Source organism: Canis lupus, chromosome 9 (genome assembly GCF_003254725.2).
Source record: "Canis lupus dingo isolate Sandy chromosome 9, ASM325472v2, whole genome shotgun sequence".
In the NCBI taxonomy this organism is placed as follows: domain Eukaryota; kingdom Metazoa; phylum Chordata; class Mammalia; order Carnivora; family Canidae; genus Canis; species Canis lupus.
Window position 1 is genome coordinate 16,623,347 of NC_064251.1, and position 6,460 is coordinate 16,629,806.

Sequence of the window (6,460 nt, forward strand, 5' to 3'; positions counted from 1 at the left end):
TAACTTTGAATGAAGACCTGAATGCCATGGGTCCCTGAATGTCATGTTGACATCCCAGCTATGTAGTAGAGTAGCTGCTGGCTTCAGGCCATTTACTCTTAGCTTCTTTATCTCTGAGCTTCAGTTTGCTTAACTGTTAAATGGGGATAATAATACCTGCCTAATAGGGTTGTGCGGATTCAAGGTCTCTGACCTTTGCACGCCTTGCTCTGAAGGTTTCGCCTGGGAATATCTTGTGACAATAGTGCTGGCCACAAACTGATGAGCATTTTTTATAGGAGAAGGGAAGTGGGATGGTGTGTAGGGGGGTATTTAATTTCTCTTGTCAATTCACTTTTTTTTTTTTTTAAGATTTTATTTATTTGAAAGGGAGCGTGCACAAGCTTGGGTGGCGGGGGTGCTGCAGAAGGAGAGGGAGAAACAGACTGATGCACCTCTGGATCTGGTCATGACCTGAGCTGAAGGCAGATGCTTAACCATCCGAGGCACCCAGCACCCTGCTGAATGCTTGTCCTTTTCTAACCATGGAGAATGCTAAGGAGACCAGCCGGGATGCTTGTTTAACCAGTACATTGCTGTGTCCTCCCCTCACCTGTTTTTCCTTTTTCTCTTTTCTTTTTTTTCTTTTCTTTTCTTTTCTTTTCTTTTCTTTTCTTTTCTTTTCTTTTCTTTTCTTTTCTTTTCTTTTCTTCTTTCTTTTCTTTCCTTTTCCTTTTCCTTTTCCTTTTTTTCTTTCTTTTCTTTTCTTTCTTTCTTTTTCTTTTCTTTTCTTTCATTAAAGTTCTGTGGTTTTTAGTATATGCAACCACAACTATGAATTTTAGACAACTCCAAAAGAAACTCTGGATCCATTAGCATCCTTCCCCATTCTTCCCTTCCCCCAGGCCCCCAGCAACCACTAATCTACTTTCTGTTTCTTTGGATTTGTCTCTTCTGGGCAGGTGAGGGGCCTGGGGAGCTAGTGGGTACTGAGATACCATTGGTTCTGACCACAGCTCCGTCCAGTCTCCAATAAAGAGGAGGCACAGCCCCAGAGAAAGATTGCCCCTTAGGGACCACGGAATTTATTATCTCGAGAGGGAGTGGGATGCTACGAATAATTATGTGGGACACAGGGCAAAAGGTAGTTGCGTGGGCACCCTAAAGAATGGCAAGAGCTCTGAACCTGGAATCAAAGTCTGAAGCTGAAATTAAAGTTGCCCATTCCCTAGCTGACTTCAGTTGGGCTACCAACCTCTCTGACTGTCCATTTCCTGTACTGGAAATAGAGGTTTCCAGGCTGACCTAGGATACAGCCCTGAGTGGATACCAACAAGGGATAATGCGGGGCTTCTGTGAGTCAGTTCTATATACTGTGGGTCATATAGTTAGCTCTATTCTAAATAATGTAACAGAGCTGGGAATATTTCCATTTGAGTTGCTCAGCACAGGACGGTTGAGGTAGGTTTCAAGTGAAGTAAAATAGGACACCTAGAAGTGACCTGAGCCCTTTGTCCACTGGTGTGATGGAAGTTATCAAACAGTACACAGAGAATCTGATGGTGCATGGTGGAGATGAATTTTTTTTCCCTTTGAACATTATGATACCTCACCTTTTTTGATAGCTTTATTGAGAGATAAGTCACATACTGTACAGTTCACCCATTTAAGTGGTTTTTAGTATTCGTAGACCTGTGTGACCCTTACTGTGATTTTTGAACATTTGTTATCCTGAGAAGAAACCTCGTACCTTTTAGCATTCACCTCACCATTTTTTCAGATCACCCAGTCCTAGGCAACCACTAATCACTGGTCTGGTCTGTCTCTAGACTTGGTAGAGATGCTTTTTAGACTGCATTATCCCACCCTGTGGTCTCTAGGAGCACCATGCAAAGAACTTCTATTTTGGTTTTTATCTTTTTCATCTTTTTATTCTAACACATGGTGTGGGAAGGAGGGTGCTGTGCACACACAAGTCTCACACAGGAGCATTGGATGGCGGACCATTGAATTTCTAGGCTCCACAGTCAGACCAGCTACGGATTTGACCGATAAATAACTTGCTGCTGCTCATCACCACTAGGTGGTGCTGCTGGTTCATCCCACTGACCTATACTCAGCCTTGGCAGGGGTGGCTCTTGGGGGAGGGTACCAGGATCCATCTTCTTGCCTGGACACTGGGAATAACCCAAAAAATGTACTACAGCCATGGATATTCCTGGAAGAGAAAGGCAAATGGGCACCCAGAGCAGAGGACTCGTGAGTGCCAATAATAATAAAGGTGGCAACAGTATTCTGTAAAACAGTGGTCACTGCCATTACGGACCATACTGGATACCATCATAGGCACTTTACATACATCATCTCTACTCTTCATCCCCAGCAAGGCACATATATTGCATCTAATTTACAAAGGGAGAAACCAAGGTTCCAGAAGATAAAGTGACTTTCTGGAGGCCACATGGCTGCCTCAGGTGCTGTCTGAAGACCACACACTGGCTTCCAGAGCTTGGCACACAGAGAAGGAAGCAAAAGTGCACTATGGAGACCACTGGGGAGGGCCCAGAGCACAGAGACACAGCTGCAGGTGCAGAACCGTGTCAGCTAACAGGAAAGGGAATGAGTGCTGGATGGAGGGGAAGAACCAGGGCATGGGGGTGTGAGATGCGTTACTAGGCCTTTGGAGACTGTAGACGAGGAGACCTGGACCTACTTTCAGCGCTTATGACATTCTTTGGGAAGCAAAAACTACAATCAATGTTCTAAAATTGGACTGTGTTGATGACTGCACAACTGTATACATGTACTAAGAGCCTTCAAATTGCTCTCTCACAATGGGTGAATTGTATGGTGAGTAAATTACACCTCAAGAAAGCTAATGTGAAATTTATAATCATGAAACCAATAGCAATGGGGGTGCCAAGTTAGTGGGTCTCAGAGGTGCTGTAGGCACTTTGCGAAGAGGGTAAGAGTATTATCTTGGAGTAGAAAGCCTGGTTGATGGCTGTCCAGCATCTGCTTGAATGTTTTCAGTATCAGGGAGCTCAGTACCTCACAAAACAGCCCATTCTAGTTTGGGATGACTAATCCTCAGAAAGTTGAGATCTATCACTTGCCCTTATCCTTCAGAGCAGAATAAACCTCTTTGCTTTGTCATGTAATATTCCCTCAAGTCATTTTTATCCCACACCAAACCCTCAGGATTTTTCATATGTAAGATGTCTAGCCTCTCCTATTCTTCTGGTAGCTCTCTGCCATACTTGCTTTGATCTGTCAGCATTCTTAAAATGTGGGGGCCAGTGGTGAGCCTGATAATCTAGATGCCAGCCCAGTGATGTGGCTAACAGTTTGAATCCTAGACTTAAGCTCTCTGAGTTCAAATCTTCACAAAAGGTCAGCTGTGTGACAATGGATAAAAGTGCCAACCTCTCTGAGCCTTATATTTTAAATCTAGCCTTATTCATCTTCCCAGGAATCCTCAAAGATACTGTCAGGTGCTTTGGCAAAAATATACAGTATGCATAGCAGTGTCTCCATATACCAGTCAACATTGGAAATGAGGTTAATTTGACCAGTTATCTTTAGTACTTTGGCCACTAGTAACACCTGCCCATCTTCCCTAAGGGCTCAAAACCTTGCTGACTCCAGATCAACATTAGACCTGCCAGTCTGTACTTTCTGGAGTCCACTTTCAGATATGGGCAACATTTCCCTATCTCCAGTTTCTCCCCACCTCTCATAGCTTCCTGATTTCTCAATATTTACCAGTAGGGGTTCTGCAGTCACACCAGAGAGTTCTTGGACATATTTAGTTGGAATCAGAAGAGCTGAGCCCATGTAAAGGAGCAGGGCTCTCCTTGAGCACTGCGTCATCTATCTTGGGTCCCAATTATCCCCTAATAATGTTTGTTAGCCTTTTCAGCTTGAAGATTATTCTCTTTAACATAGGAAATGGAAATAGGAAGAAAGGATACTAGCTTTTTCCCAGTCTTTTATTAATATCTTTTATTAATATCATGTTATCTGCCTGGAACGTCTCTTCCCTATTATTCTTGCTTGGAAAAAAATTTAACTTTTAAAGGCTGCCTTTGTTATAGTTATATTTTATCACAAGACCTCATCATTCTGGCATTCGATAATAATACCACCTAATATCTCTTGAATACTTGTTCTAGTCGCCATGCTGTCTTCCACGTTATTTGTTTCGGCAGTAGACATTTCCAAAACCATCCTTATATCATTTGTCCTTCAGTTTTTCTCATTCCTGTCCTCTTAAAATCTGAGTTTAGCCTGGGCTCCCAGTGTAGCCACTTGGATTTCTTTAAAAGCCACTTCCCTTCCTCCTGATTGGGTGGATCCTGCCCCTGAGGAGTCCTGCCTTCCAGGACCTGCCAGAAGGGTAGGTTCCCCAGAGCTGGATGGATGGCTGGTACAGGGTCCTTACAAAAGGGAGAAGGTGGAGAGGTGGGCTGACCCTAGGAGTGGAGTGGGAAAGAGCCTGAAGGTTAAAGTCTAGGAAGTTTGGGCATGGCAGGAAGTGGGGAGAAGAAAGTCATTGCAGAGGGAAGCTGTAACAGTGTGAACCCATCTGTGAGGGTTCATTGTATGTGTTGACTTCACTGGGCTAAGGGATGCCCAGATGGCTGGTAAAACAGTATTTCTGGGTGTATCTGTGAGGGTGTTTCCAGAAGAGGTTAGTATGTGACTAAGTAGGCTGAGAAAAGTTCATCCCCACCAGTGTGGGCTGGCATCATGCAATCTCCTGAGGGCCAGAGTAGAACAAAAAAAGTGGAGGAAGAGCAAATTTTCTTTTCATTGTCGGGCTCCAACATTCATCTCTCCTGTCGAGCATTGGAATCAGAGCTACTGGTTCTTAGTCCTTGGACACTGGGACTTTCATAGGGCTGACCTCCTTTGGCCTCAAGATGGAATTATGCCACTAGTTTTCTTGTTCTCCATCTTGCAACAGCATATGGTAGTATATCTCAGCCTCCATGTAAGCCAACCCCCATAACAAATCTCCCCTTATGTATCACTGTATGTTCTATTGGTTCTGTTTCTCTGGAGAACCCCCAACACACACCATCATTTCTCTTTTTCTTAAAGATCTAAACTTCTTTTTTTAGAGAGAGAGCATGAGCAGGGGGAGGAGCAGAGGAAGAGGGACAAGCAGATTCCATGCTGAGTGCGGAGCCTGATGCAGGCCTCGATCCCACGACCCTGAGATCATGACCTGAGCCAAAACCAAGACTTGGACGCTTAACCAACTGAGCCACCCAGGCACCCCCATCATTTCTCTTTTTAACCATGAAGGTCAGAAATGAGTCCAGAGGAGTGGTTGTCTCTCCTACTTCCTCAACCTACTGAGGACGAAGGCCGGCAACAAGCAGATAAGATGTTCCAGGACACTCTAAGTAGAATGAGCCTCTCCTGTTTAGCCAAGAGCCATATTTCCTCACCACTCCTGCATTTCGCCTCTGTTGCATTCTGTGATTTGCATTAAAAAAAAAAAAAAGAAAGATAAAAGAGGGCACCCCAGTGGCTCAGCGGTTTATTAGCGCTGCCTTTGGCCCAGGGCTTAATCCTGGAGTCCCAGGATCGAATCCCATATCAGGCTCCCTGCATGGAATCTGCTTCTCTCTCTAGCTGTGTCTCTGCCTCTCTCCCTCTCTGTGTGTCTCTCATGAATAAATAAATAAAATCTTTAAAAAAAAAAAAAGAACCTTCCCACTGTGCTGTCAATTTTGAAATAAAGAACTGAATTTTTGCAAAATCTTTGTAGGGCCTCGTACTGGGTAGGTGTTCCACAAATATTTGGTGAGTTAATGAATGAAATCAAAGTGTTGTCCTTATGCTCTTCTGGCTGGGTCATGTACAGAAGTATCCCAGAATTCCATCATTTGCATATATTTCTCCTTTAACTGACCCTAGAAATTCACCACGCATCCTATTCTCAGATGTGTGGATTTCCACAAGCCTTTTACACACAATGCTTATAAAAGACCTGTTACTTGTTTATGTGACTAAAGATCCGAAGAGACTAGCATCCCAAAGGAGCAATATCTCTCTTTGAAGGCTTTCCAACCTAAAGCAAACATCTTAGGGATAAGCATGCAGTAGACAGTTAAACACTTGGTTACTGATTAGGGAACATAAATATGCAAAAGTGGTTAATTAAAAAGAGCTGTGTTATAATCAAATAACAAGTTATCTAGAACAGTCAAATCTGCTGTGCTCTGCATATAGGGAGAGGAAGCCTCCAGCAGCTAGAGAGATCTTCCTTCTAATCAGGCTTCCATCAGGATGATGTTGCCAGTAGCTGTGGATACTGTTGCACTTATCTGCTACTCTTGGAACAAACTCGTGGGAGATTGAAGTTGAGCAGCAGAAGAGGACTGTCCCAGGAGTAAACACTTGAGCGAATACCCCACACACGGGTAATGAAACATTCACCACCAGTGTAAACCTGTTAAGGTTGCCG